General features: G+C 35.1%; 2 long non-coding RNA genes across 2 annotated transcripts in view; one reads left to right on the top strand and one right to left on the bottom strand.

Moving 5' to 3' along the window:
- The window catches only part of LOC112942117 (uncharacterized), a 32,237-nt gene that overhangs the window by 6,943 nt on the left and 2,775 nt on the right, over positions 1 to 22,519 (top strand). The window lies entirely within an intron of this gene.
- Positions 4,308 to 20,851, bottom strand: LOC138338225 (uncharacterized). Its single transcript, XR_011211659.1, has 2 exons — positions 20,423 to 20,851; positions 4,308 to 20,298 (listed from the first exon to the last, which is right to left on the bottom strand). It is a non-coding gene; the product is annotated as an uncharacterized lncRNA (long non-coding RNA).

Raw genomic sequence — 22,519 nt, 5'->3', positions numbered from 1 at the left:
ACTCGATTCATAAGGTCCATGAAAGTTGCGGGGCATTTGTTAGACCAAAGGACATGACTAAGAATTCAAAATTACCATATCTAGTTCAAAATATCGTTTTTGAAATATCAACACCTCTCACTCTAAGTTGGTGATAATCCGATCTCAAGTCAATTTTTGAAAAGTAACTCGCTCCTTGGAGTTTGTCAAATAAATCATCGATCTTAGGATGTGGATACTTATTCTTTACTGTGACCTTTTTCAGTTGCCGATAGTCAATACACATACGAAGAGACCCATCTTTCTTCTTCACAAACAGTACTGGAGCACCCCATGGAGATATGCTTGGTTGATAAAACCCCTATCTAGCAAATCCTTGAGTTGAGCCTTTAATTCCTTCAACTCTGCCAGGTCTATCCCGTAAGGAGTGGTTGAAATAGGTTGAGTATCAGGCAATAAATCAATGCCAAAATTTATTTCCCGTACGGGAGGAATTCTGGGCAAGTCATCAGGAAAGACTTTCAAAATGTCCTTCACTAAGGGGACTTACTCTAAGGAGTTTCGCACTCAAGATCCCTGACCCTCACACTATGATAGATACAACCCTTTGATATCAATTTACAAGCTTTTAGAAATGAAATAATTTAACCTCTAGGGATTAGGTTTCCCCCTTTCCATTCAAAAATGGGTTCATTTTGAAATTGAAACTTTAATACTCGAGTTGTACAATCAATGGAAGCAAAACATGCACGTAATCAATCCATCCTCAAAATGACATCAAAATCCATGTATCAACCAATGTGACTCTATGGGACAATAATATGGGACAATCCCTACAAACTCTTTTAGCTATCATCGAGTCACTTGCCGGGGTAGACATGAAAAAAGGTTCTTTTAGGATCTTAGGGAGCACATTAAATTTCATAGCCTCCAAAGGAGTTACAAAAGATAAGGTGGCGCCGGGGTCGAATAATGCATAAACATCTTTTGTAAAAATACTTGTAACATACCGGTAATAACATCCGGAGAGCTTTGTTGATCACTCCTTGATTGAAGAGCATATATAAGCGATTCTTCTTGGGAGCATCGGAGTTTGGAGAATTAGTTGGAGCTCGGGTACCGTCTCTCCCTTTGGCCGCAAAGATTGGAAAATCTTTCAATTGGTTGCCATTTTTTCTGCATCCATAGCAAACATCCAGACCGGTAAGACACTTCCCTTCAAGCTTCCACACTTGGCACAACTAGTTCTTTCAACAAAAGGATTACTCCTATTACTTCCTTGAGGCTTAGGGGTAGACATCTTCCCTTGATTTGACCTAAGACATTGAAGGGACTTGAGTTAGAAGACCTCTTTTTGAACCTTGGCTTGTCTTGTACTTTAAACCTAGACTTGGAAGAATTTCCCTCTTGGGGCCTTGGCCTTTTCAACTCTTTACAAACTTGGAATTAGCATAGCCAACCTACATTCTTTCACCACAAGATCGGATATTCCCATAATAAATTTATTCATCTTGGACCTAGAGTCTGCCACAATAGTAGGAGCATGTTTGGATAGTTGAGTGAACTTGAGGCTATACTCCTTCACACTAATACCGCCTTGACGAATATTGATGAATTTTTGCATTTCCTCTCCCATAATTCAAATGGGAAGAACCTATCAAGGAAAGTCGTTTTGAATGTTGCCCAATTAACCGGACTTTCTCTAATAGTCCTCTCCCCTTTCCATTGTTCATACCAAACTTGAGCCATATCTTTAAGTTGATAGACAATTAGTTCTGCCTTTTCTTGAAAAGACACACCCATAGAATCTATCACCTTGAATCAATGAACCCTTGCGGATCCTCCTCCACTTTGGAACCAAAGAAAGTAGGAGATTCATACATCCTTGTGAAATCCCTTATCCTTGAAGCAGTTGTGCTAGCATTGGGGTTCACTTGCACCCTAACATCCCTACCAATTGTAGTAGCCAACACTTGAGTTAAACTATGGATGGCCGCCCTTATCTTAACATTGGACATAACACCTCCTTCAATAGGGACTTGAGGGTTTTGAGGAGCTTGAGGAGGAACCGCCTCATTAACATTCTCCTCCTCGACCCTCCTAGCATTATTCCTTCTTGTATTCATGGCCTATAAGCACACAAAAAAGGATTAGAAGAAAAGGATTAGATAGAATAATGCAACATAAAGTCTTCGAATAGGGTTCTTATCCTTTAGACACAACAGTCTATTACATCAATAGAGAATTCATAGAGTGGCATGAAATGCATTAGTCCTAAGATCTTTGAGGACCTACAATTAGTCTTGGAGATAAGATGTCCAAGCTTTTTTCAAGGATGTAGAAGCCAACCACTTAGCCGGAACCTATACTCATAAGAGAAAAGGAGAAAAGGGCTAGTACACTTAATGCACTAAGTATGGAAAAATGCACAAAAACCTTTAAAACATGAGAAAGGGACATTTTCAAGAAAATCATACATTTATGATATTATTGAAAGCAATTTAGATCACCAACACAATACATCAGGCAACACCACCGTAATGTCCATACTACAATAAAAGCATGACTTTAGCATTTCCTAAGGTCTTCTTGTGCAACATAAAGTTAGCATACCATAATACCAACTTTACCAAGCATCCCCTAGAAACCACCTTAGCCATACACATTACCTTTACGTTTCACCACATACCATAAGCATAGTCAAAGCACATACATCATAAACTACAGTTGAATATAGATAAGTTCATCCCAACCATTATCCATTCAACATACATGCTTTCATATCATTTCATAACTACAAGGAACCACCCATAATACCCCTTTAAGGCTACTAGTGCAATGTACAAGTGAAGTCTCATACCACCACTTCTACTTTGTAAACCTATTAGGATATCATATACTAGTCCATACTTCATTATTTAGGAAAGATCAACCATAATCGACATAGATCATGAGAGCTTACATGGAATCTGATGTCATAAAGCCTCACACCGAAAAAGGTGTTCTATTTGCCAAGGTATTACCTATATACTAGCTACTATGTGGATCCAATAGCTAAGTCTTATGGGGGCATGTATTTAAGGTATAAGAAGATTGCTTCTAGAGACTCTACCTGTTGCATTAATGGAGGAGTCCCCATCTCGACAATATCTCTAGGATGAACCAATCTTTTGCATTAATGGAAGGAATGCTCTTTTCCTCATTGGCCATATCCTCCCGGTGCTTAGTATACTTTCCCAATTTACCACTATTAGTATTTTTAATAGTATCTACATGTGTGAAGAAGTAGTTTTCTTTCTTCATTCAATACAATTCCACATAAAGCTCTTACATTCATTAGGTAATAATACGATTTCAATCTAGAGTCAACATACATATGTGAGCAGTACTTTCACAATATCAATCATAGTGTTTTTCATGTGGACTATACTTTCAATCAACACATTACTTTAGCATCATTATACACAGTTCATGCAACATAATAGGTAAGGTTCAAGAGAGTGAAGACTATCAAATAATACCTTACTTGCATCCTTTCATAAGCCATGTACCTTGCAAGCAAATCCAAAGTTCATAAACCACATTCTCCAAATATATACAAACCCTAGGATTTACCCCCTTTTCATGGTCAAGATCAAGTATCACAATTACACCCATACACATCACAATAGGCATGAAAAACAAGATTTTATAACTACATAATCATCAATCACAATTTACAATGTTCATATCTACTTAATTCATCCAACAACATTCGTGAAATTAGGTCATAGGGTGCACATGGGTTCTTGGGAAGTTCTCACAATAGAAATCATCAGTTAATCCCAACATATTCATGATATAAGTAAAATAGCATAATGAAAATGATTTTTAAGTGGACCCATGGCTAGATCACAAGCCCTAATTTTTGGTCACCATATCAATTTTGAAAATATAAGTTTTGAAGGCCTTCATGGAGAAACTTGATGTTAGACCACGAGTTTGAAGTTAAAAGGGTGAGTCTTGAGTGCCCAAACTTGAGTTCTTCCTTGTTCTTAAATGATGGGTATGACATAGAATTTGTGAGAGAGGGAAAGTGGGTTTTGATTTTATGATTGGAGTTACATGGTGGAAGACTTGTTTTATTGTTTTAATACTCTTTAATATACCTAACTAACAAATTGTAATCATATTTAATTGTTAATTAAATGATTAACTAATTACCTAACTAACCCCCACTATTTCGTGTGGAGGCAGTAAATGCAACTCCCAATGACGAGTCCCCATTGATGGGGCGTCAATCATTTGACGGACCTTACTGGTCAATCGTCAATTGATACTGAGGCTGGTTTTTGGGGAAAATGTTGGAGGAGACTAATTGTGGACTCACGACTCCCATTGACATTGCGTGAGTCCATTGATGGGTTGTTAATGGTCCTCGTGAACCAAAGTTGTTTTTTTAATAGCTTTTTGGACTCTTCCTTAGGTCTTTTTATGGGCGCTTGGGAGGGTCCTAGGGTTGTCGTGCCTTGGCGTTTAGGTATTAGAACCTTAGTTTAGAGTTAGGAAGATTAGACGTATGGGGTGTTACAGTAGAGTTCCTGGAAAATACAAAAATTAGGAAAGAAGGTGACAAAACAACCTAACTCCTTTGTGATCTGACTGACTGATAATAGATTATACTTGAAGTCAGGAACATGTAATGCATTAGTGATGATACTTCTAGTTGATAGGGAAATGAACCAACATGAGAAACTTGAGTGGTAGTACCTTTTGGAAGATATACTGGTTTTAATTCTGTAAGCTTTGACACTGAACCTTTCACCATCCTATCTAAGCTAGAGACCATATGATTCGTTACACCAGTATTAATAATCTTTACTCGACTGTGATCAACAACAAAAGAGTCCTTACCTATAGTACTAGCTTAATTGTAGGTAGGAACAGTAGGCACATCTGACTTCTATTGAATCATCTTCAAAATATGATCGTATTGTTCCTTTGTAAAAGTATATCCCGGCAATATCTGTTGAACCTCTTTCTCAACTTTACTAATTTTGAGATTAACATTGGATCCCTCAAAAGAATGTTAATGTGGATTTTTGCGCCCCCATTTTTTCATAAAAAAATAGGTTTTATGCACGACCTAACAACTCTTTTAGAATTTTGAGTTTGGAGTCGCCACCTAACGAATTAAGGCGCGTTAAGGCACCTGTCTAACCTAACTAAGTCTAGCTAAGGTCAATGAGCCAGAGATCAGGGTAAGGGTTCAAATTACCTCGAGGGGAAGGTGTTAGGCATCCCTCGAGGTCCACAAATATGGGTCCCCGTCATATCTCATGCAATTTATGTGGGGGTTACAAGTAGAAAATAAGGTCACTTCATTTATTAGTTTATTTAAGTAGCATGCTTGTTATGTGATAAGAAATATAAAATAAATGAGACCGTTTTATTATTTTTGACCAATTAATTAATACAGTCTAGGGATAGCAAATATTAACAATTAAAATCATTTTTATTAAATCTAACATGTGAGACTAGGTGATATAGCAACAATTTGAATCAAATAATAGCTCATTATTATCTTAATTAATATTTAAACATACGAGACTAAGTGATAACAATAAAATAGATATACTAAACAATTAAAAAAGAGATAAGCGAGAGGATAGAAAAGAGACAAATAAATAAGCAAATAATTTTATTATTTTTATTTTAATCTACCGCAAATAAATATAATTTAAAACAAAACAAGTGAAGGGATAAAAGGGAAGGTAGACTCTAAGAGACTTTATGGATCAACACTCGATTTTTTTTTATTTTTCCGATAGGCTGCCGTATAGGGACAAACAAAATCAAAGTTTGTCTTTCAAGACTGAGCCGATGTCATCATCTCCGTAGGGTCAACTACCCCTACCCAACCACCGCATACATTTCGTACCCTAAAGGTGCCTAATCGTCCCCAACTTGATTGTCCAAGAGGCATTGAACTCTTAAAGGGTGGATTTAGACAAAATAGAATATAAGGCCCTGCTAGACACAAGTCAAACAAACAAAGCAAACAAGACAGTCATTTTAGCAATACAAGTCTCAATTTGGCCTCTAAAAATCCATTAGACATGCTTGCAAACAACATATAATTGTGAAGGTTTCATGCTACGTGTGTGAACATACAAACAGAAAATTATAGTAACGACAATTTAATTATGAGAGGGCAAATATGATAACATGGATGTAGATTTTAATATTAACTTCAAATTTAGCAACAATACTGACATGATAGATTTTATTTTATTTCCAAGTAGCAAAAGGTATGATCCACATACACATATGTTTAAAACACTAGAGAATTTAATTATTAGTGCAAAATATAACTTAGTACAACCAAATTTTATCTATTTAGGCAGAAAATTTATTTTAGATTAATGTCTCCTCGCCAAGAGCTCCCCGGCAACGATAGAGGACGCAACCTGTATGTAGACTGAAGCCTATGTTCAGTTCTTGCTCCGGTTGGTTTACGGATCAAAGGAGACTAACAAACTACAACAAAAGCAAGTGCGCCGGTCGGATTGACTGAACCAATGCAACAGATCTTGTAGTAAGCTCCCTTCCATGGGCAATCTACTCAAGAGTTTAAGCCCCTAATTAGGTCTATGTCTGGGTTGCTGCCGTACTCAAAGGCGAGGGGCTCCAAAAAAAGTAGTAGCAAAATACAATGAGTAAAGAAAATTATTTTAAAAAATGTTTAACATGCAAAAATTTGTTAATTTAGAGCTTTTTATAATAGCAAATTTATTTATTAATGCAGAAATTATGTTTAAGAGATAGTAAACTTTTTAGATGCAACAAAACAATAGAAATTGTTTATTTTAAAAATGTCAAAAATATGAACAACAAATTTTATTTTAGTTATTGATATGCTGAAAATTTACAAGCCTATTGACATGATGTCTAGGTGTTTGACATACTAAAATGACAAAGTAAAGAAATAAATCAATTATGAACATGCTAAAATTAGTTAAACATGATTTCTAAGTGATTTAATAATCAACACATTTAAATAAGACCTATAGGCATGTTTTCTAACTCCAAATGACGTATGAATGCATAAATTTTATACACATGATTTATTCAATGAGTAATTAAAATGCACATAAATTATTTACTTAAGATTTAGCGAATTAGTCATAACTCATTATTTAACACGCCAAATTGGATAAAATTAACATCAAACAACAATTGGGCAAACTTAACTAAATGATTGAGCGAATATGATTTGCTTTATTTTTATTTTTTTTCTTATTTTTTTTGGTTAGATCTAAAATTAGTTTATCACATAAACATTTATCAAACAAATTATGAATTTATAGGCATGCTTTTAAACACAAACAAGTTTGCAAAAATAAATAAATAAAAAAAAAGATTAACACATAATTCCCCCTCCCTAGGTGATCCCCCCAAATTGCTTCATATATAAGATTTGCTTTAGAGTTACACACATATTGTATTAAAAATAACAGATGAAAATATACACAATATAAGATAAATAAAGCTTTGTCCGAAAATTTTTCTAGGCCACTCTTCATCATCTTGAACTTTAAGTCCAAAACCTACTAGAATAAGTAAGATAACACGTATACAATGGAATACTGATTGTAATGTAAAATATTCATAGTAACAAATTACTCTCATATAAAGGACACACATAAGAAATAAAAAGGACAAAACATAGGCATAGACATATCAACACACATAGGGGGAAAAAGATAATAAGTGCTTCCTTTTATTCCCAACACACAACAATAATAATAAATACAAAATAAAAAATAAAAAATAATAAAGGGTTGACTAATAGTTATATGCTAATTAAGTATACTAACTGTTTAAGCAGAAAAGAAATAGTAGCAATGAAAACAAGTTGATCCAACTTGTATTCGAACAAAAGCAAAGAAGAAAAGTAGCAAAGAAGAGCACTTGAATATTTTACCGGAATCTTAATTTATTTTTTTAAGAGTAGCAAGAGAGCAATGAGAGAGTGAGGAGTCTTCTTCTTGTGTTGAGAGAGAGAATGAATGAGTTTAGTGTGAGTTGGAAAAATGTGAGCTCTTCTCAAGATGTGAGAGTAGTGAGAAAAGCTTGTTAGAGAGTCTTGAGTGAATGAGTAAGTGAATGTGAGGAGGGGGTCTAGCTTATATAGTAGTAGAGGGGAGCATAATAAGGGAAATAGAATAAATTAAGGAGTCAATTAGATCACAATTTCCTTATTTTCAAGGAGAGACAAAATCAAAAAATATTCAAATTATATCAATACAAAAAATAAACTAGTAAAAGTTAGCAAAAATAATAATATTTCCCCTTAAATAAAAAGAGCCAAAATCAGATTTTAAAATATTATGTTACAAAATATAAACAAATAAGAATAAATTAAGAGAGGACAATATTACTTTCCTTGAATAAAAAAAGAGCCAAAATTGAAATAATTTTATTTTTTCATATATGAAAACAAGATGGAGATCTGTCAATTTTAAATAAGGAAAGGGGGATCAATTAAATTTTCCTTATTTCAAAGGATCCAAAAATCGGAATTAAAAAATATATATCATTACCATGTAAGCAAGTAAAAATAAAATTGGGAAGAGATATATAGTTTTCCCTTAAATAATGAAGAGTCAAATATAAGTCAAATTCCAAAATACTAAAACCAAAATTAACATGTCAAAAAATATACATAACCGAATAAAACAAGAAATTGATTAATAAGCTATCAATTAGAAATCGCCGGGCAAGAGTAACTAATTAAGGGAGAAGTATCAATATTACAAAGATCACAGAACCTACAATTTCATCATGTGCATCAGTCACGTAGTTCAACAAAAGAATCATACAAAATTACCAAGTTGATATCAAAAACAAATCTGTAGGCATCAAAGTTGAGGGCAAATTTGCATCATATTAGTTTAAGAAGTTAATCAATTTAAAACCAGGGGTCCACAATTCTGAATCAAGAACATATTATTTCTTTCTGCATATAACCAAATTACAACGAAGCCGATAATAGAGATATAAGAACATTCAAACATCAACAACTTACAACGAAACATGCTTAAGATAAAAAATAATTATGGCTGCTTCTACAATTCAGTTCAAAATTTTTTTTACTCACATAAAGTAGATGCATAAAAAGTACAATTCATATAGAAAACAAGAGCATGCCAAGGTTCAACAACTAAGAGTATTAAGAGATGAATAACAATTAATTGACTAGAACAAACCTAGACAGATCTGTCCACATCCGCCATTTTTCAAACGCTGAGTTCGAATTTCATGCCATTGCTGACCATAGCCGGACTTGCCGTCCGTAGTTTCACCGAAAAAGGGAGGGGGCGAGCAAACTGCTTGCTGGCGGGAGAAGCTGGAGCTGCTGCCTGGATTGCTGTCCTCGCAATGGCTCTCTGCTCGGAGCTGCTTCGCTGGTGTTGTCGGAGCTGCTGGCCGGCCGCTGATGGTGTTTCTGTTGCTACACTCGTCCCTACCAGAACAGAGAAAAAAAACGAGGGAGACAGAGAAGAGGAAGGAAGAGGAAGGCGAGAAGATTGAGAGGAAGAAGAAGACGGGAGGAGAGGGGAAGAAAAAGACGGGAAGAGAGATCACCGGCGATTAGGGTCGACTGACAGCTCACTGCTTCACCGGAGAAGAGGAATAGGAGAGGAAGGGAACTTGGAGAAGCTGCTGCCCGCGCTTCTTAGAGAGGAGAAAATGAAGATTAGATTAGGTTTTGGTCTTTTGGTTTTAAAGAAAGAGATAGGCAAAGTTGATCTCAACCGTTAGATTAGATAGATATGGAGGGTAAGGATTCAATTAGAATTTAATTTAAAGATGGACGGATGAGATTAAAAGATGAAGTCTTAAAATCAAATTGGTTGGAGGATTGAAGTGACTAAAATTGCAATTAAATTGTCTAGAATTAAAATGAAAGAGTGATTATGATTGGAATAAAATTTGAACTGGAGTAGCTAGAAATTAAAATAAAATGGGTTAAGATTTAAATGATTTTGAGGAAAATTTAGGAATTTCTATTTAATTTAAATACTACATATTTTAAAATCTTTTTTATATAATTGAAAATCACTTAAATTTTAAAACATTTGAAATTCATTAGTAATTTTAAAATATTTTAACAATATTTACAATACTTTTATAAAGTAAAACATACTAAAATATAAAATTATCAGGTAAAAATCGACTAAATATTCTAAACTTTAAATAAATTTTAAAATGCGTATTTAATCAAATAGTAATCCTAAAAAATGGTTAAAGGTCGGTCAAAATTGGGTGTCAACATGGATTAGGTGGAATTCCCCATCATGATGGAAGAATATTGGTTTTGAGACGATATGTAAAGGTTTTTAGAGCTAATGGATAATGATCGGAGTTATTGCTAGTTGGGGAAACTTATCCCCCTTGCACCTTTCTTTTTGACTTAAAATCAGGAGGATAATCAACCACTTTGTAGCAAAACTCTTGAAGCGAGGTAGAGTTAAAAAAAGGGTACGACCTAGACTTTGGTATTAAGCCTCCTACATATCTTTGGTTATACGAGAATCAGGTCTTGTGTAGTTCTATATTCATGAGCAAATGAAACTCTTAAAATTTCAAAGAGTGTTAAGGTATTCGAAGGGCACGATATCCACTTGAATGGATAAGATTAGAGTAGCGAGAAGAGAGAGATTTAGAGGCTAAAAGAGAATGACAGAGATGCGAAAAGAGCATGATAGAGTGAGGTTATCAGCCTTTGAGTAAGGTTCAGAGTATGAATAGCAAAGAATTGATAGGGTCTTCTTTGTGATAGATATAGCATAATAATTGTAATCAAGGGGCGATCGATCATATCTGCAAATTCTAGTATGACTAGATAATATGTTAGCTTATAAATAGGTAAAATATGACCAATAATGATAAAATATTAGTTCTAAATAAATGACAAGAGGTGCTAAGAAGCGTATCTGTTTTGAGACGCAGTGCAAGCCTTGATAGTCTTTGGCTTAACTTATTGAAGGACTGAAACCTATCTCCGAAGAATAACGTCAAACTCCAATAGATCTGATAATATAGCGATATAATAAAATAGACGGGAATGTCTGGTTGTAAGGTGGATGTACATAAGCATCCTGTTGCAAGGCAGAAGAATCTAAACGTCATTTTAAGGCAGACGAGCCTAAGTGTAATTTTAAGGCGGACGACCTAAATGTCTTATAAAGCGGATGAACATAAATGTCCTATGAAGCGGACGAGCCTAAATGTCGTCTTAAGGCGGACGACCTAAATGTACTTTTAAGGGGGACGAGCCTAAATGTCCTTTTAAGGCGGACAGGCCTAAATATCCTATAAGGAGGACGATCTTAAATATCACATTGTAAGGCGGATGAGTCTAGATGTCGCATTGTAAGGAGGACGAGCCTAAATATTGCGTTGTAAGGTGGACGAGCCTAGATGTCGCATTGTAAGGAGGACGAGCCTGGATGTCATTTTGAGGCAGACGAGCCCAACTGAAGAAAAGGTAGGTCACAGTAGCGAGTTGAGTCTGACAATATCTCCATGGTAGTCTAAAGATAGCTGAGTAGCCGAATGATAATGTGAGTAGCCGAGAATTTGACAGTCTTTGTTTGTAAGCATGAAGGTGGTTGCTCAAAAGGCGGTTGATTTTATCTGTAATATGCACATCTGTAACTCGTACTATAACTTAAATAGAGTGATTATAGTACAAATATATCAAAATAAACGGTAAATGTAAACATGATGCAATTCCCATGTTGACCATGAATGTTTGCCTTAACACCATAAAAAATTACATCTTAGGCTATGATGTCTAGAGCCTGATACACAAAATGTATGCTCAGGTCATGAAAATGTTGTCTGCATGCCATGAAAATGATGCCTTTAGACTATGACACCTTCGGATCATGATAGACAGAAATTAAACCCTTAGGCCATGATATGATGTCTACAGGCCATGAGGATGATGCCTTAGGAACATGATAAGCATAAAATAAGTTCTAAGGCCATGACATGAAGTCCGCAGGCCATGAAAGATGATGCCTTTGGAATATAAGTAATGAGTAAAGAGATTGCGTATCTTTTTTTTTGGCATTTGTTGATACTTGTGACTTGATTTGATTCCGGCACATGCGAACTTCGGGCACAATGCAATGATGCATTTCTTCAGGCACATGCAATGATGTGTTTCTTAGGGCACAATGTAATATCGGGCACAATGTAATATCGGGCACATGCAATGATGCATTTCTTCGGGCACATGCAATATCGAACAGATGCAATGATGCATTTCTTCGGACACATGAAATATCGAGCACATGCAATAATGCATTTCTGCAATCTCGGGCATAATATAATGATGCAGTTCTTCGAGCATAATGCGATATCGGGCCTAGGTGCAAATGATGCAATATCGGGCAGAGTGTAATTTAACAGCACAACAGTTGCTTGAGGGCGTACAATAGCTTAGGTGTCCGCCTTATTGGAAGGGTCGAGTGTCATTTGTCGGGCTCAAAAGTGGTATGTTGATTGTTAAAGTTGCCTTTGTATATGTACCTGTATTTTTTTGCATTCAAAGAAAAATAGTTAGTTTAAAAGGGGAAGGTTGATTTGTATCCATGATTTTGCACAGCGTGCTCCTTTGGTGTCTGATAGAATGTTCTTCGGAGTGTTGTCGAAAATTTTGAGACCCCTCAAAATTTCTGCTCCAGGGTAGAACTTTTGTCATTCTGATCAGTTGTAGTTGTAGCTTAAATCTTGATTTTCAGCAATTTTGAGATCTTCTCAAAATTCTGTCCCGATTGTTGAGAAGAAATGTTTTTGATAGAATTTTTGAGTTTATGTGCAAGGAGAAATCTTGATGGAATATTTGAGACCCTCTAAAAAATTCTGCCCAGTTATCAATAGAAGGGGAAAATGAAAATTTTATTTATGATAAGACCGAACCCCATCGTAGCGCCTACGTATCCCCTCTTAAATGGGAATCAGGTCTGACGTAGTTCTAAGTTACAAAAAGAGCATAAGCGAGATATTGAAAACATTCTGGAGCAGCAATTGAATGGTAAATTTTGACCAACTTTATTTGCCTATATGTTATCATGGGTGTCTGAATGTGGAAAACATGAACTTAAATGGTGCAAGCCTTATTTGGAAAACTGGATCAAGTAGACTTTGGTGCATTCACATTTGAACTTTCTTTGTTGCAAAGTCCTCCAAGCATATGGTCTTAGTATCAATCAGTTGTTGAATCTTGTTTTTCATATCACGACATTCTTCTATTGTATGTCCTTCCATTCCTGAATGATAAGCACAAACCTTGGAGGTTTCAATCCACGATGCACACGTAGTCATCCTTATTTCATTGATAGGAGCGATGTGACCAACGATTTTAAACTTTTCATAAAGTTGTCCTATAGGCTCAATCAGAGGAGTATAAGTTTTGTAGTCTCTCCTCAACCTTGATGAGGTTTTTGCGGATATGCGGTCGAGTGATGACTTTGGCATTGTGGTCAGGATATGTTGGTTGTCGATATGGCATAGGAGGCCTTTGGTACAAAGACATTTGATATGGAGGGATTGGAAGTGGTATGAGAGGCGCATGATGCCAGGGAACTTGGTGCAGAGGTGTTTCGTATTGAGGAGCTTGCGTAGTAGGATGATGCGGGTGTGAAGTAAGATGTTGAGGTTTAGAAGCATATGCATGATGCTACGGAGGATATGGATGATTTGGAAAGTAGATGTTCTTTGGAGGCATTTGAATGGAGATTGGTTGACTTTGAGAGGTAGAGTAATCTGGAGGATTATTTTGGAGAGTGACTTCCCAAGGTGACATATCCATGTTTGTCTCTAAAGTGGGATTGGCGGAGAGTAACAACTTTGCCCACTCGCGCATATACAACACCTCTTCTTCTAACTTCTTTATTTTCTGCTCAAGATTTGATACCAACTCGTTTGAAAGACACTTCTTTTCAATAGTTTTACACATAACCCTAGCATTAGTCGCTTTCACTTTTCCTTTGCAATTCTTAGTGGGAAGAGAAGGAAGTGAACCCTTTGATCGCGTGTGGTAAACCATGGTCTACAGATCCACCATTGGGAAAGGGTAAAGAAGATAAAAAAATAAAAGCAAAACAAAGCCCAAGTTAGAACAGTGCATAAGTTGGGATATCAAACACATTATTTTATGATAAACGCCCTAAATGCAAAGGAGTCTCGTTGAGCAAGAGGTAGGCCTAAGCGACACATAAGTGATGCACAATAATTAATTCAAGCCTTATTTGCCAACTGAAATAAACTAAGGGAAAAGGGATAACTTGGAGGAAATCATCCTAAATTGTGAAATCTTGGAGGTATCGACTCCAAGAGCTTGGCATCAATTGACCTCTTGTCATGGGTGGGACTTCTTGTCTCATGTTCAACACACTCCGTGCCCATACGTTTTCCCTTTCATCGTCAAGCCCATGGTATCCTTCTCCACTTGATATAGGGACTTTAGATTCTATCAAGATCCATATGCGGTACTCATGCGTGCATAAAGCCTGTTGTGCACCAATAGGTCGTCAAAGTATGTTGTGGACTTGTGGTTTATCTAGTCCAAACTCGTATTTAAATGGCTCTATGTCAGATCAGAGTGGTATGATTTGAGTTTGTGCAAATTGGCGAAGTACTCGAAGAGGCGTATATGGTTGGACACCTTTTAAGTCAATAAGCTCAATGAAGTATCGTTCTTCCCCTCTTACTATGACATTAGGTGTGGACAACCAATGAAGCTTCCACTGAATTCGGTAGCTCTCAAGCTTAGTCAAAAATATCTGCCAGTCCACAAATCCTACAGGTGCGGCGAAACGTGCCAACCTCTTTGGATGGTTATCAATCTTGTTTCCTTGGCCAAGATATGTATCTACCACGTCAGATCACTCGTGGAAGTGATCGATAGCCCATAGTTGAAGTAGAAGGTTGCATCCTTTGAAGAACATTCTACCATCAACACATACTGGCAGACTCCTCATTATCTCCGCTAGAATCATGGGCACTATGGTTTTCCTAGGATCGCCCCCTCTTTGAGCTAGGTATCAAACCACGTACCTTAGACATGTATCGGTTCTTCCCCTTGATTTAGGAAAAACCAAGGATCCCAATAAGGCGATGGCAAAGGCATGCAGACGATACTCTTCCCATTCTTCAACGGAGCACTCAAATTCATAGCCATAAATGTAGTAGCCATCATCTCGGACGAATCGTGAGTATTAGAAGTCTAAATGAGTCCACCCAAGGTCTAAAGAAGTCCAGGTTGGATTAGACTTCATCCCCATACTTTTTATAAATTCTCTTGATGACGACTTATAAGGTATCATCATTTGGCACTCATGGTATGGAAGGTCGATGAAACCGCTAATTTCTTCAATTGTTGGTGTCAAGTTGCAATCTATAAACTTGAACACCATCCTCACAGGGTCCCAAAACTCTAGTAGCGCCCTAGTCAGGTTAGGGTTTGGTGTGACGAAGATAAGAAATATGAGGCCACCCAGCAATTGATGAATCTCCCTTTCCCTATATCTCCTATTATCTATCTACCAGGTCTTAAGTCTCTGACTCACCTCTGTCACCATTTGAGTGTTTGGGGTTTCATACTCATCCATGACTCTGCAAATAAAATAATAAACAACTTTCAAACTCCGTTTTAGCAAAGTTGGCTTGATTTAATTATTATGATCACGTTGATACATAAATATGCAATTTGTCTAAGGGTATTAGGGCCCTTTAGACGAGAGGGTGACTACTAATTATGTGGATTGACACCAAGGGTCAAACTACCTATGGCTTATGCAACATGTATGACCTAACCAGGACTTCTAAGAGTTGGCTTGACACGGACTTGAAATGGATTCTATGCGAGAGGTTCATGGTTTCGCGGTAGTAAAACTATCTGTTACGTCCACGCATATGTCGACTCTCTATAATGGGTATTAGAATAGAATTGGAGTAGTTGTGAGAGGTGCAAAGGCACAACATCACAAGAACAAAATAAAAAAAGGAAGAGGGTCCCAATTGGGGGAAGTATGAGCGGAATGCTAGTTATCAAAGCAACAAACACTTAGCATTTAAATTGGAAACTGGTAACATATATGCAGTTTATAAAACAATAAATAAGTAAGCATAAACAAACAAAGGAAAGTAAACATAAAAATATACTAAAAATCACGCAAATAAGGAAAAAGAGTATGTGATTAAATATGTAAGTAAACAAATAAGGGAAAAGGGAAAAGGTGAAACATGGTAATAAATAAATAAGGAAGAGGAACAGTAAATAAGAAAACAAAATGATAACTAAACATGATAAACACCTAACAAATAAAGAAACAACAAAAATAAAGTAAACCCCACATAAATAAGCATGCAACACGTAATGGTAAGAACCTAATATCCCCAGCGGACTCGCCATTCTGTCGCGCCCCCATTTTTTCGTAAAAAATGAGTTATGTGCACGACCTAACAACTCTTTTGAGATTTTGAGTTTGAAGTTGCCACCTAACGAATTAAGGCTCGTTAGGACACCTATCTAACCTAACTAAGTCTACCTAAGGTCAACGAGCCAGAGATTAGGGTAAGAGTTCAAATTACCTCGAGGGAAAGGTGTTAGGCATCCCTCGAGGTCCACTAATGTGGGTGTCGACCGTATATCATGCAATTTATGTGAGGGTTACAAGTAGCAAATAAGGTCACTTCATTTATTAGTTTATTTAAGTAGCATGCTTGCTAAGTGATAAGAAGTATAAAACAAATGAGACCATTTTATTATTTTTGACCAATTAATTAATAAAGGCTAGGTGATAGCAAATATTAATAGTTAAAATCATTTTTATTAAATCTAACATGTGAGACTAGGTGATATAGCAACAAGTTGAATCAAATAGCTCATTATTATCTTAATTAATATTTAAACATGCGAGACTAAGTGATAACAATAAATTAGATATACTAAACAATTAAAAAAGAGATAAGCGAAAGGATAGAAAAGAGACAAATAAATAAGCAAATAATTTTATTATTTTTATTTTAATCTATCCCAAATAAATATAATTTAAAACAAACAAGTGAAGGGATAAAAGGGAAGGGAGACTCTAAGAGACTTTTTGGACCAGAACTCGACTTTTTTTTATTTTCCGATAGGCTGCCGTATAGGGACAGACAAAACCAAAGTTTGTCTTTCAAATCTGAGTCAATGTCATCATCTCCGTAGGGCCAAGTACCCCTACCCAACCACCGCATGCATTTCGTACCCTAAAGGTGCCTAATCGTCCCCAACTTGATTGTCCAAGAGGCATTGAACTCTTAAAGGGTGGATTTAGACAAAATAGAATATAAGGCCTCCTAGACACAAGTCAAACAAACATGGCAAAGACAGTCATTTTAGCAATACAAGTCTCAATTTGGCCTCTAAAAATCCATTAGACATGCTTGCAAACAACATATAATTGTGAAGGTATCATGCTAAGTGTGTGAACATACAAACATAAAATTATAGTAAAGACAATTTAATTATGAGAGGGCAAATATGATAACACGAATGTAGATTTTAATATTAACTTTAAAGTGAGCAACAATAGTGACATGATAGATTTAATTTTATTTCCAAGTAGCAAAGGGTATGATCCACATACACATATATTTAAAACACTAGAGAATTTAATTATTAGTGCAAAATATAACTTAGGACAACCAAATTTTATCTATTTAGGCTATAAATTTATTTTAGAAAAAAGAAGTAGCAAAATACTATGAGTAAAGAAAATTATTTTAAAAAATGTTTAACATGCAAAAATTAGTTAATTAAGAGCATTTTATAATAGCAAATTTATTTATTAATGCAGAAATTATGTTTAAGAGATAGTAAACTTTTTAGATGCAATAAATCAATAGGAATTGTTTATTTTAAAAATGTCAAAAATATGCACAACGAGTTTTATTTTAGTTATTGATATGCTGAAAATTTACAAGCCCATCGACATGATCTCTAGGTGTTTAACATACTTAAATGACAAAGTAAAGAAACAAATCAATTATGAACATGCTAAAATTAGTCAAACATGATTTCAAAGTGATTTAATAATCAACACATTTAAATAAGACCTATAGGCATGTTTTCTAACTCCAAATGACATATGAATGCATAAATTCTATAGACATGATTTATTCAATGAGTAACTAAAATGCACATAAATTATTTACTTAAGATTTAGCAAATTAGTCATAACTCATTATTTAACACGCCAAATTGGATAAAATTAACATCAAACAACAATTGGGCAAAATTAACTAAATGATTGAGCGAATATGATTTGCTTTATTTTTATTTTTTTTCTTATTTTTTTTGGTTAGATCTAAAATTAGTTTATCACATAAACATTTATCAAACAAATTATGAATTTATAGGCATGCTTTTAAACACAAACAAGTTTGCAAAAAAAAAAGAAAAGATTAACACATAATTTCCCCTCCCTAGGTGATCCCCCCAAATTGCTTCATATATAAGATTTGCTTTAGAGTTACACACATATTGTATTAAAAATAACAGATGAAAATATACACAATATAAGATAAATAAAGCTTTGTCCAAAAATTCTTCTAGGCCACTCTTCATCATCTTGAACTTTAAGTCCAAAACCTACTAGAATAAGTAAGATAAAAACGTATACAATGGAATACTGATTGTAAAGTAAAATATTCATAGTAACAAATTACTCTCATTTAAACAACACATATAAGAAATAAAAAGGACAAAACATAGGCATAGACATATCAACACACATAGGAGGAAATAGATAATGAGTGCTTCCTTTTATTCCCAATACACAATAGTAATAATAAATGCAAAACAAAAAATAAAAAATAAAAGAGGGCTGACTAATAGTAAAATGCTAAGTAAGAATACTAACCGTTTAAGCAGAAAAGAAATAGTAGCAATGAAAACAAGTTGATCCAACTTGTATTCGAACAAAAGCAAAGCAGAAAAGTAGCAAAGAAGAGCACTTGAATATTTTACCGGAATCTTAATTTATTTTTTTAAGAGTAGCAAGAGAGCAATGAGAGAGTGAGGAGTCTAGTTCTTGTGTTGAGAGAGAGAATGAATGAGTTTAGTGTGAGTTGGAAAAATGTGAGCTCTTCTCAAGATGTGAGAGTAGTGAGAAAAGCTTGTTAGAGAGTCAATGTGAGTGAATGAGTAAGTGAATGTGAGGAGGGGGTCTAGTTTATATAGTAGAAGAGGGGAGCATAATAAGGGAAATAGAATAAATTAAGGAGTCAATTAGATCACAATTTCCTTATTTTCAAGGAGAGCCAAAATCAGAAAATATTCTAATTATTTCATTACAAAAAATAAACTAGTAAAAGTAAGCAAAAAGTATAATATTTCCCCTTAAATAAAAAGAGCCAAAATCAGATTTTAAAATATTATGTTACAAAATATAAACAAATAAGAATAAATTAAGAGAGGACAATATTACTTTCCTTGAATTAAAAAAGAGCCAAAATTGAAATTATTTATATTTTTTTCATATATGAAAACAAGATAGAGATCTGTCAATTTTAAATAAGGGAAGGGGGGTCAATTAATATTATTTTCCTTATTTCAAAGGATCCAAAAATCGGAATTAAAAAATATATACCATTACCATGTAAGCAAGTAAAAGTAAAATATAATTGCAACATATTTGTTTAAGAAATTAATCAATTTAAAACCAGGGGTTCAAAATTCTAAATCAAGAACATATTATTTCTTTCTGCATATCACCAAATTACAATGAAGCCGATAATATAGATATAAGAACATTCAAGCATCAACAACTTACAACGAAACATGCTTAAGATAAAAAAAAATTATGGCTCCTTCTACGATGCAGTTCAAAACATTTTTTTACTCACATAAAGTAGATGCATAAAAAGTACAATTTATATAGAAGTCAAGAGCATGCCAAGGACCAACAACTAAGAGTATTAAGAGATGAATAACAATTAATTGACTAGAACAAACCTAGATGGATCTGTCCAGATCCGCCATTTCTCAAACGCTAAGTTCGAATTTCGTGCCATTGCTGACCATAGCCGGAGTTGCTGTCCGTTGTTTCACCGGAAAAGGGAGGGGGCGAGCGAACTGCTTGCTGGCGGGAGGCGCTGGAGCTGCTGCCTGGATTTTCGTCCTCGCAATAGCTCTCTTCTCGGAGCTGCTTCGCTGGTGTTGTCGGAGCTACTGGCCGGCCGCTGGTGGTGTTTCTGTTGCTACACTTGTCCCTACCAGAAAAGAGAAAAAAAATGAGGGAGACAAAGAAGAGGAAGGAAGAGGAAGGCGAGAAGGATTGAGAGGAAGAAGAAGGCGGGAGGAGAGGGGAAGAAGAAGTCGGGAAGAGAGATCAACGGTGATTGGGGTCGATCGGCAGCTCGCTGCTTCGCGGGAGAAGAGGAATAGGAGAGGAAGGGAACTTGGAGAAGCTGCTGCCTGCGCTTCTTAGAGAGGAGAAAATGAAGATTAGATTAGGTTTTGGTCTTTTGGTGTTAAAGAAAGAGATAGACACAGTTGATCTCAACCGTTAGATTAGACAGATATGGAGGGTTAGGATTTGATTAGAATTTAATTTAAAGATGGACGGATGAGATTAAAAGATGAAGTCTTAAAATCAAATTGGTTGGAGTATTGGAGTGACTAAAATTGCAATTAAATTGGATTGAATTAAAATGGAAGAGTGATTATGATTGGAATAAAATTTGAATTGGAGTAGCTAGAAATTAAAATAAAATGGGTTAAGATTTAAATGATTTTGAAGAAAATTTAGGAATTGCTATTTAATTAAAATACTACATATTTTAAAATATTTTTTATATAATTGAAAATCACTTAAATTTTAAAACATTTGAAATTCATTAATAATTTTAAAATATTTTAACAATATTTACAATACTTTTATAAAGTAAAACATACTAAAATATAAAATTTTCAGGCAAAATCGACTAAATATTCTAAACTTTAAATAAATTTTAAAGTACATATTTAATTAAATAATAATCCTAAAAATGGTTAAAGGTCGGTCAAAATTGAGTGTCAACATGAATTAGGTGAAATACCCAATCATGGTGGAGGAGTATTGGTTTTGAGACAATATGTAAAGGTTGCCTGAGCTAATGGTTAATTATTGGAGTTATTGCCAGTTGGGGAAATTGATCCCCATTTCACCTTTCTTTGTGACTTAAAATCATGAGGATAACCAACCACTTTGTAGCAAAACTCTTTGTTGTGACCTTTGCATTTGCAGAAATCACATATTAGTATTGAATTCCTCTTGAACTTCTGAATCACACCTGAGCTATTACTAACACTCGAACTACTGCCATCTTTTGAGTACATAGCCACAGATGGATCTGAGCTAATAGAAGTCATTCCCAAGATAGTAGTACAATCCACCACAACCTTTTAACATCATCCCCAACTATTATAGAGTCACATGATAGAATGTTGGTAATGGATCTAGCATGAGAATTTGACTTCTAGCTTCCTAATAAGATTCATTTAGTCCCATTGGGAACTGATAAAGCTTCTGCCTGTTCATATGAGTTACAAATCCCTTTGAAACCTCACAATTACAACAAGGAGCTAATATAAATATCTCAAACTCATCCCACAAAGTTTTCAGCCTTGTGTAATACTCGGAGCAGATGCAATACTTTCTTGCATAGATGCAATATCTTTGTGCAAGCTATAGGTTCTGGAAACATCTACTTGATCAAACCTCTCACTTAAATCAGTCCAAACATCAAATGCACTAGAGGCAAACGCAAGTCCACTCAGCAGAAACTTAGATACATGTTTAGTAGCCAAGACAACACAATTGCATTCACTCTTTCTCAAGTTCCCCACAATTCTACACTATACATCTCTTTCTTACACTTCCATCAATTAACTCAAACTTATACCTTCCTAATAGTGCTAGTCGAATAGATCTACTCCATAACATATAGTTTTCGGTCCCCAGCAGTTGAAATGAAATCAAACTAATACCACTAACATCAGTAGGATCAAGAAACAGGAGATGATTGTAGTGAATACCTTGACCTTGTACTGAAATGCTAGTTTGAGAAACAAGAGGTGCAAATTCAGGCTGAGGTAAATCAGTTGAGCTACTTCCAAGAGCCATTTGATGATCTACTTGAGCTTCTTCTCACGAAAACAATCAACTAACAGTTTCCAGAAGATAGAGATTCCAAACTTATCTCAAGCTACGATTTGTACCAAATTTTGATACAACTCTATGAATTTATGAATCAACCAATTAATTATTTGATACTTTGACAAATACCAGCTTCAAATCCTAATCAATCTGAAGCATGTGGCTCTGATACCATATTCGTAACTAAAAAGCTCAATCAACGCCATGATTGAGAGAATTAGAAGAGAAGAGAGGAACATTGTATTTTTTGTATGAAGTAGCTATTTATATAGTTATGTAACTAACTTCCAGAA

Source organism: Solanum lycopersicum, chromosome 9 (assembly GCF_036512215.1).
Source record: "Solanum lycopersicum chromosome 9, SLM_r2.1".
NCBI lineage: Eukaryota > Viridiplantae > Streptophyta > Magnoliopsida > Solanales > Solanaceae > Solanum > Solanum lycopersicum.
Note: the sequence above shows the minus strand (reverse complement) of the source record. Positions and strands in the feature narration are given on the sequence as shown.